This window comes from Tachyglossus aculeatus, chromosome 6 (assembly GCF_015852505.1).
Source record: "Tachyglossus aculeatus isolate mTacAcu1 chromosome 6, mTacAcu1.pri, whole genome shotgun sequence".
NCBI lineage: Eukaryota > Metazoa > Chordata > Mammalia > Monotremata > Tachyglossidae > Tachyglossus > Tachyglossus aculeatus.
In genome coordinates, this window is record NC_052071.1 from 26,662,502 (window position 1) to 26,672,656 (window position 10,155).

At 41.0% G+C, this 10,155-nt stretch overlaps 1 non-coding gene across 1 annotated transcript; it reads left to right on the forward strand.

Annotated features, from left to right (window-relative positions):
* The first annotated feature begins 5,781 nt into the window (after positions 1-5,781).
* Positions 5,782-5,919, forward strand: LOC119930334. Its single transcript, XR_005451811.1, has one exon. It is a non-coding gene; the product is annotated as a small nucleolar RNA SNORA7 (small nucleolar RNA).
* Positions 5,920-10,155: the final 4,236 nt, after the last annotated feature.

Genomic DNA, 10,155 nt, shown 5'->3' on the forward strand with positions numbered 1-10,155 from the left:
AACTGATTCATAGGTAATCTGGTGAAACTGCTTAAGAAGCTGGATGTGTCTTCAGAAGTAGGTCTAAATTTCTCTGCCATATAATAATAAGAATTTTATTATTAAACCCTTACTATGTGCCAAGCGGTGGGGTAGGTACAAGGTCATCAGATTGGACACAGTCTCTCTCCAACATGGGGTGCACAATCTATGAAGGAGAGAGAACAGATATCTTAACCCATTTTCAGATGAGGAAGCTGAGGCACAAAGGCAAGTGAGTTGTCCAAGGTCACCCAACAGGTAAGTGGCAGAGTCAAGACTAGAAATTGGCTGTCATGATTCCTGGTCCTGTACTATGTCCACCAGATCATGCTGCCTCCCATGTAGAAGGTGGGTCACCACAACTTTATTGATCATCAGTTTGAACAACTTGAATGAGTCGTCTACACGCGCTGCCTCGAATTCCTCAACGACAACTGTCTCCTCGGCCCCCTCCAATCTGGCTTCCGTCCCCTACATTCCATGCAAACTGCCCTCTCAAAAGTCACCAGTGACCTCCTGCTTGCCAAATCCAATGGCTCCTACTCTATCCTAATCCTCCTCAACCTCTCAACTGCCTTTGACACTGTGGACCACCCCCTTCTCCTCAACACACTATCCAGCCTTGGCTTCACAGACTCTGTCCTCTCCTGGTTCTCCTCTTATCTCTCTGGCCGTTCATTCTCAGTCTCTTTTGCGGGCTCCCCCTCCCATCCCCTTACTGTAGGGGTTCCTTAAGGGTCAGTTCTTGGTCCCCTTCTGTCCTCTATCTACACTCACTCCCTTGGTGAACTCATTGGCTCCCACGGCTTCAACTATCATCTCTATGCTGATGACACCCAAATCTACACCTCTGCCCCTGCCCTCTCTCCCTCCCTCCAGGCTTTTATCTCCTCCTGCCTTCAGGACATCTCCATCTGGATGTCTGCCAGGGGACTTGTACATATTTACTATTCTATTTTATTTTGTTAATATGTTTAGTTTTGTTGTCTGTCTCCGCCTTCTAGACTGTGAGCCCGCTGTTGGATAGGGACCGTCTCTCTATGTTGCCAGCTTGTACTTCCCAAGCACTTAGTACAGTGCTCTGCACATAGTGAACTCTCAATAAATACGATTGAATGAATGAATGAATGAATGATTTGAAGCCAATATCATAGAGCTGCCAAAGCCATGCTGGCAACTTTGATTTTGTCTTGTAATTCTAGCTTTTTGTCTATCCTTGCATTTTTTGGATAACGTACTGCTCAGGGAACAGATTTCAGTAACAGTATTAACTCCTCTCTGCCAGTAAAGACCCCTGCTTTTTTTTTTTTATAAGGGTTCCCAGGTGTAGGTTGATGCTAGACTTGTTTTAATCAGTTATTGACAGTCTATTAACTGCTGAATCTGCAAAAGGATTCATGATTACAAATTATTTTCTGCAGGAAGGCGAGGAAAAATATCTCTATTAATGGAGAGCTGAGAAGCACTCATAACGGGTATTGAATCTCCATTTAACACATGAGCTAACTGAGGCCCAGAGAAGTTAAATGACTTGCCCAAGGTCACACAGCAGAGCCAGGATTAGCACCTAGGTACTCCTGACTCCTAGGTCAATACTCTTTCCTCTAGGCCGCACTTGTTTTGATGCTTCTTCTGGCATTTATGACCCAGAAGTGAGGGTATTTCCCCCTTCATCCCACCTGGGCTTTGGATGCTGCTCTTGGAAGCACCAGGGTTGGCAACAAGATGGAGATCAGAGCTGAGTAGCTTGAGAGACTTTATATTTCCAGTCAGGTGGGTGAAGGGCCTTCTTCAGACAAGAAGTGAGTGAGGTGGCCACCTCAGGGTGCACAGTTAGAGAAGGCAGTAGGGTGAGGGAGAGGTAGGACAATGGCAAAGTCAAAGATAGCAGAGGCCAAGTCCACATGTCTCTCTAACCCTCTATGAGTTGACAATAGTAGTGTTGTGTGTCATTCAGGATGGAAGTGATGCCTTTGTGGGGTGGAAGTCAAGATCTCAGTGCTGAGCTGCTTGGGGGGCTTGGTTGAGGGGTGGCAGCAGGACAGGGCCTAAGGCAACAGTAGCGGTGTGATCTTGTGAGCAGTGGGAGCCGTAGAGAAATGATCTTTGGGTGGACTTCTGCAAAATGTTGTGTTTAACATCTTTCACCATATTGCTTGTGCTCACAGTGCATCATAAAAACATCATATGGAATCGGAGGGAGAGACAAATTATTCCGTTTCAGGCAGCAAAATGTCTGATGCCAGCCTTGGGTAGTTGTGCTGGCAATGGGCTTCCTGGACCTAATAGTATTGGTGGGGTGAGGAATCTAGAAACACCAGTCTTTACTGCATGATGAGTTTCAATATTTTGGTAGTTGAGGGTGTGAACCATAAATTCATTTCTTCTGGCTAAGCATTCTCTTCAAAGAATGTACTTATCCAATGACCAAGTTATGTATAGCACTGGATATGTGTATTCATTCATTCATTCAGTTATACTTATTGAGCGCTTACTGTGTGCAGAACACTGTACTAAGCATTTGGGAAGTACAAATCGGCAACATATAGAGGTGGTCCGTACCCAACAACGGGCTCACAGTCTAGAAGGGAGAGACAGACAACAAAACAAAACAAGTACCTCGTTCTCGCCTGTCCCGCCATCGACCCCCGGCCCACGTCATCCCCCGGGCCTGGAATGCCCTCCCTCTGCCCATCCGCCAAGCTAGCTCTCTTCCTCCCTTCAAGGCCCTACTGAGAGCTCACCTCCTCCAGGAGGCCTTCCCAGACTGAGCCCCTTCCTTCCTCTCCCCCTCGTTCCCCTCTCCAACCCCCCATCTTACCTCCTTCCCTTCCCCACAGCACCTGTATATATGTATATATGTTTGTACATATTTATTACTCTATTTATTTATTTTACTTGTACATATCTATTCTATTTATTTTATTTTGTTAGTATGTTTGGTTTTGTTCTCTGTCTCCCCCTTTTAGACTGTGAGCCCACTGTTGGGTAGGGACTGTCTCTATATGTTGCCAGTTTGTACTTCCCAAGCGCTTAGTACAGTGCTCTGCACATAGTAAGCGCTCAATAAATACGATTGATGAAGTAGGCGGGTGTCATTACCTTCAGAATAAACAGAATTATAGCTATATACACATCATTAATAAAATAGAGTAATAAATATGTACAAATATATACACATGCTTTGGGGAGGGGAAGGAGGTAAGGCAGAAGGAGGAAGGGGGGCAATTGGGAGGAAAGGGAAAAGGGAGAGCACAGTCTGGGAAGGCCTCCTGGAGGAGGTGAACTCTCAGTAGGGCTTTGAATGGAGGAAGAGAGCTAGTTTGGCAGCTGTGAGGAGGAAGGGCATTCCAGGCCAAGGGTAGGACATGGGCCAGGGGTCGATGGTGGGACAGGCGAGAATAAGCCACAGTGAGGAGGTTAGCGGCAGAGGAGCAGAATGGCCAGGCTGGGCTGTAGAAGGAGAGAAGGGAGGTGAGGTAGGAGGGGGCGAGGTGATGGAGAGTCTTGAAGCCTAGAATGAGGAGTTTTTGCCTGATTCGAAGGTTGATAGACAACCACTGGAGATTTTTGAGGAGGGGAGTGACATGCCCAGAGAGTTTCTATACAAAGATAATCCTGGCAGCAGAGTGAAGTATAGACTGGAGTGGGGAGAGACGGGAGGATGGGAGATCAGAAAGGAGGCTGATGCAGTAATCTCATTCTCTTCAAAGAACTACTTATCCAATGACCATGTTATGTACAGCACTCGATAGGTGTGTGTATTCATTCATTCAGTTGTATTTTTTGAGGGCTTAGTGTGTGCGGAGCACTGCACTAAGTGCTTGGGTGTATATGCTCCCCTTGTTTTCTTCCTGTCTTTGTGCTTGTTTAGGTTTTCCTGGCTTGCAGTAGATAAAGAGGCTTCAATCAATCAATAGTATTTATTGAACACCTACTGTGTGCACAGCATTGTACTAAGTGCTTTGGAGAGTACAGTAGAATAGTTCTCTATTTTACTATTCAGTAAAGGCTTGATCCCTGCCTTTAAGGAGATAGCAATCTAGTGGGCATCTATTGCACGTAGTTTCTCCTTGTTTATCTGCCGATGTCAGTGTTTCAGCTAGGTTTCACTGGACATCCTCAGAATGCGCTACCAAAGAGCCATGAAGATGTCCAGGGAAAGCTGTTCAAATATACTCAAAAGCACCAATATCTGAAACATAATCCATTTCCTACTGTGTGAATGTAAGTATTGTCCTCTGCTTTCTTTTGTTTGTTTTAGCTTATTTGTTTTGTCTCCATGGTTCTGGAATTGCAGTCATTAAGTTGGTACTTAGTTGTTAGCCTTGCCCCAGGTAGGAAAGATTATTTTCAAAGGAAAATTTCTCTTCTGAAAGCCTGCTTCCTGGTGTAAGCACATTTAATGTCTGAAGAACTGAAAGTCTGGTAGTATTTGTAGGAAAATAATTCACACTGACTCAGCCAGCCACAGTAACAAGACAATTTATTTTAGCCTTTGAAAATGCTTTTGAACCTTTGATTACACAGCAACTGCCAAGACCCAAATTTAACCACTCCAGGAGTAGCATATCATATTTCCCAAACGGGAAAGCTTGTAATCAGTCGATCATATTTATTGAGTGTTTACTGTGTGCAGAACACTCTACTAAGCATTAGAGAGATTACAATGTAACAGACAAGCTCCCTGCCCGCAATGATCATCCTGCTTTCTTGCCTGTACCCACCTTTATTCTTCAGTACTCTGAACCTTAATCGTTGTGTTTAAGCGCTTACTCTTTGCTGAACACTGTACTAAGTACTGGTGTAGATAGAAGATAATCAGGTGCCACATGGGGCTCACAGTCTAAGTTGGAGGGATAATGCGCATTGAGTTCCCATTTTGCAGATGAGGTAATTGAGGCACAGAGAAGTTAAGTGACTTGCCCAAGGTCACATAGCAGGTAAGTGGCAGAGCCTGAATTTTAGAACCCAGATCTTCTGAAGGTCATCGATTCTAATCCTGACACTGCCACTTGTTTGCTGTGTGACCTTGGGCAAATCACTTCATTTCTTGGTGCCTCAGTTACCTCATCTGTAAAATGGGGATAAAGGCTATTAGCCCCACGTGGGACAACGTGATTACCTTGTATCTGCCCCAGTGCTTAGAACAGTGCTGGCACATAGTAAGCGCTTAACAAATACCATCATTATTATTCTAATTCCCTGGTCCATGTGCTTTCATTCATTCATTCATTCAATTGTATTTATTGAGCGCTTACTTGTGCAGAGCACTGTACGACGTGCTTGGAAAGTACAATTCAGCAACGAATAGAGACAATTCCTACCCAACAGCGGGCTCACAGTCTAGAAATACGGGCTTAGGTCACATTGCTTCCCACCTTAACAAACAGTACTCATTGTTCTCCATCCCACCAAAGTTGGACAGTCCGTACTATTGAATTTTGGGCTATTATTACTTACAGCGGTCTTTCTCTTAGACATAAGGCTGCTGAATTAAACTTGTCTTCAGCACTTCCCTTCCAATCAATCAGTCAGTCAATAGTCTCTATTGACTGCCTATTGGGTATAGAGCACTGCACTAGATGCTTGGGAAGGTATAATAGAATTAAGTATATGATACATTTAATAACCTCAAAAGCTTATACTTCAGTGGTGGTAAATAGACAATGAAATATATTACAGATAGGAGGAAGGAATGGAGAGTAAAAGATATATAGATAGATATAGATATATTTATATATATTTGCTGGGGATAGACCCCTCTCAGGGTCACACCTGGGGAGTTTCCAGTACTCGACCAGTCTCGGCTACAAGAGGGAGAGTCAAGCAGAGGCCTACCCATTCCATTCCTAGCTTGGGCAGTGGCTAGCGATTGGAAGGCAATCTGCTACAAGTCAAAACTCACCTAGGCTGGGCAGCAGCGGCATGGGAGAGAGTCGAGGCTGGAGACTCAAGTTTACTGCACGGAAAGAGGCAATGGTAAACCACTTGCATATTTTTACCAAGAAAACTCTATGGATACACTACCAGGACGATTGCAGATGGAGAGCCGGCCGTTCTGAGAGAGATTCATTCAATCTTATTTATTGAGCGCTTACTGTGCGCAGAGCACTGTACTAAGAGCTTGGGAAGTACAAGTTGGCAACATATAGAGACGGTCCCTGCCCAACAATGGGCTCACAGTCTAGAAGGGGGAGACAGACAACAAAAGAAAATATATTAACAAAATAAAATCAATAGAATAGTAACTATGTACAAGTAAAATAGAGTAATAAATCCGTACAAACATATATACAGGTGCTGTGGGGAGGGGAAGGGGGAGATGTGTCCGTGGTGTCGCTATGGGTCAGAAACGACTCAACGACAAGACAAGATGGGGATAGGGAGGAAAGGTTGCAACTTTGAACCATCCTATGTCACTCAAAATAGTTTTGTCAGTTGATGGATTTGTACTTCTGGAAATACTGGTAAAATACTTCTGGAAATACTATCAATTAGTGATATTTATTATGTGCTTACTGTGTGGAGAGCACTGTACTAAATGCTTGGGACAGAACAATAGAGTTCATTTCCTGATTCAGTCACTGAAGCACTTTCATCAAGTAATTGTCCTTAGGATTTTAAAAACTCATCTCCGTTCTACTTTAGAATGATGCTGTAAATACTATCAAATGTAGTGCTTTAAGAAGGTTAGAAGTCACTAGTCTCGGAATTTTTAAAGCTGCCTTGAAATTGACTTCATGATGCCTCCGTTTTTATCATTAAAACATGATTTAAATAATATCTGACCAGTTTAAAGGATAGGTCAGTTATCAGTGACACACACATACATATATATATATAGGCTAATTGTAAATATATATATATATATATATATATATTTATGTGTATTTCAAGGAAGTGAAACAGAGAAATGAAGAACATGAACAATCATCTGGGTAATTACTTTTTTGGGGGAAATTAATTTTAGCATGACATTTGAGATTTGTACTTATGTTGGTCAAATTCTAAGTATTTAATTAGAACTCTTTCAATAGTTAACACATTGCAAAAGACAAAAAGTTGTGTTTTCACTCCTGTTGTGGGTAGAATGTGATGATAGCATTAGGGAATAATAGTCCAACACCACACATCTTTCAGGATCCAGTATATTGTGGTGTTAGAAGAAACAGTTATACACAGATGTGCAGCTGATACAGCGTGAGTTTCTTAATGTGGGCTTCTTCAAAAATATAGCTTCAGCACTCTTGGGAAATTGACAGGTATTTAAAGAAAAATTAGCTTGTGATGTTAAATTGTCTTCAGATTTTAAGAGGTTGGTCTTTTAGTTCCAGGAGTATTAGGCTTTTGATACTTTAAAAATTCTCAACGTTTGGGAAAGTAACATTGTTGAGCTTATCAGGCTTTTTCATAGAAATCAATAGGAATACATTTAAACATTGAAATATTTTATAGATACTTTGTGTAGTAAAGAATCAAATATTTTTCATCGATTTAAGTTGCCCTGACACTGCTATTTGTCAATGTGACTCAATCAATTGAATTTATTGAACACTTAATGTGTGCAGAGTACTGTACTGAACGCTTGGGAGAGTCAATTAGCATTGTAACAGAGTTGGTAGACACATTCCCACAAATTCTCTGTCCATAAGACACACAATATGACATTGATTAGACATTAATATGAATAAATAAATATAAGTAAATCATACATCAATCTCTGAATGAACTGTCAGAATTTTTTTAGCATGTATAACATATAGTTTTTTCTTCTGAAAAATGATGTCATGTCCTAGACTATTTCAAACAGATATAAAAGGTTTAAATAGATCCTAGATGCTTTACCAATAGCAGGTGTATTATGAGAAGCAGCGTAGCTCAGTGGAAAGAGCACAGGCTTTGGAGTCAGAGGTCATGGGTTCAAATCCCGGCTCCACCACTTGTCTGCTGTGTGACTTTGGGCAAGTCACTTAACTTATCTGTGCCTCACTTACCTCATCTGTAAAATGGGGATTAAGACTGTGAGCCCCACGTGGGAAAATTTAATCACCTTGTATCCCCCCCAGCGCTTAGAACAGTGTCTTGTACATAGTAAGCACTTAATAAATGCTATTATTATTATTATTAAATAAAAATCAAAGGGTATAGCAGTCAACCGATTTAGATTTCCCCTAAATAAATCTGAAATGAAATAATAAAAAATGAAATAGCAGTAAAGAAACCTCTTATTGACTAGAAATGCATCACATATGTAGTACTACAATATTTGATGTCATATTAAGTCAACAATTCCCTGAATAATAATTTTCTTTCTTCTAGGATGTATTGGTTATGCTGATAGAATGTTTGAATGAAAAAACAAACCAACTCTAATTACTTAAGTACTCGATAGTGCCTGAATTATTAAACCTTTGTTAGAGACCAAGTTCCCGTTCAACTCATGTTTTAGATGTCTTGTAAATTAGTTAACATATTTATGGAACTGCATTGATGAAAATCCATGCATTATATGCACAGTAGTTTTGCAGTCATTTTAGTAGCAAAAATATTTCCCGTAGCACACTGATAAAGATTGCAATTGAATAATTCCAAGTAGTAGTTTAAACAAATGAGTGCTTAAGTTATTGACCAATCTCCTTTAGAACACTCAGGTTTCATAAGTGGATTTCCTCTTTCATAAGTACTTGGGCTTCTACAATTAGAACCAATTTTAAAATATTACCATTTCCCAAGAGTAGCCAATGTGACAGCCCTTTTCACAAAACTCTGAAATTGCATTTGAACACATTCTCAATAATCTTGTTTCTAGTAGAACCAGTGTTGTCATTTGCCCTGGCAGCATTGTACAAACAAATACAACATGTTTAAGATATATTTATCTCTGCTTTAGGGATTATGGGGCGGAGAGTGGGGTGGCGAATCATCATGATTTGTGCCCAGTTCCATGTTTACTGTGAGGTACTTTCTCCATAAATTATTTACAGGTATTCTGCAAGGATCACCCACTGGCACTGTAATGCACAAATGTGTTTTGATTACATTTTCAGAAAAACAGGAAAAATGGATATCACAATCAAAGTTGTTATTTTTTCTTCATAAGTCACCTCTAGAGAAATCTTCTTGAATTTCTAAACCTTTTTAGTGGAAGGTTCTCTCTTTTTTTTTAGGCTATGATGATGATTGTGTCTGCTTTCATATTCATTTGGTAATAATTCAGGGTCCAATACTGTGTGTCACCAAGTGAACATCAAATGCAAAAAGCTAACGATCTCCTCTATGTTGGAACTTGATTACAAGGCTAAGATTTTCATCTACAACAAAGCAAAGGCTAAAAAAAAGTTAAACACCAGTGCTGTGACTGTTTTTCAAAAAAGCCATTGTGAAGGAAATAGTTTGTGGAATTTGGCAAACTTTCTCCCAACCCTGAGATAGAGCCCATGCATAAACAATAATATCCTGTGGTACTTGGTAGCAAATTAGCTGTCTTTACTGATGTTGAATGGAAATGCAGAATCTAGCTGTTTTTCAGAATTCATTCTTGACATTCCAGAAATACTGTAGGGGACCACTTCAAAGATTATTATTCATCATCAGTAAACCTTTCACTGTTTACTGACTCTTGATCTTTACCATATTTTACTTTGACAAATTCTTTCAAATCAAAACAAGAGGCACACCCTCTGTAAAGAATGAATCCACTGCTCTCAGTGAAGTTCAGTGGTTTTTGCAAACCTTTTACCGTCAGGAATTTGGTTATTCCTGGAAAGATGTGGTAGTAAGATGGGTTAATTGCCTCTGAACAGAGGGGGCTCTAGAATTACCTTTACTAAATACTCATATTAATCACTGATAATTCTTGGCAGGTGGCAGAGTTATTTTAATCACTGCTTTTGTTCTCTTGAACCACACCAGCCAAATGGTACTACAGTGAGTAAAATGTCCCGCATCCCCTGTCACCTGCCTCCAAGAGCATTCCATACCCACTTACCATTTCCTTCTATCCCCAGGGGGCTACCCCTCTAAATTACTCTTTGGGGCCTTTTCCTCACTCCTCATCCTCCTAACAATGACACAGCCGGTTCCCCCTGGCACTCCAGACTGATTCAGGCAGTGGATGGAAGATGGTACTAC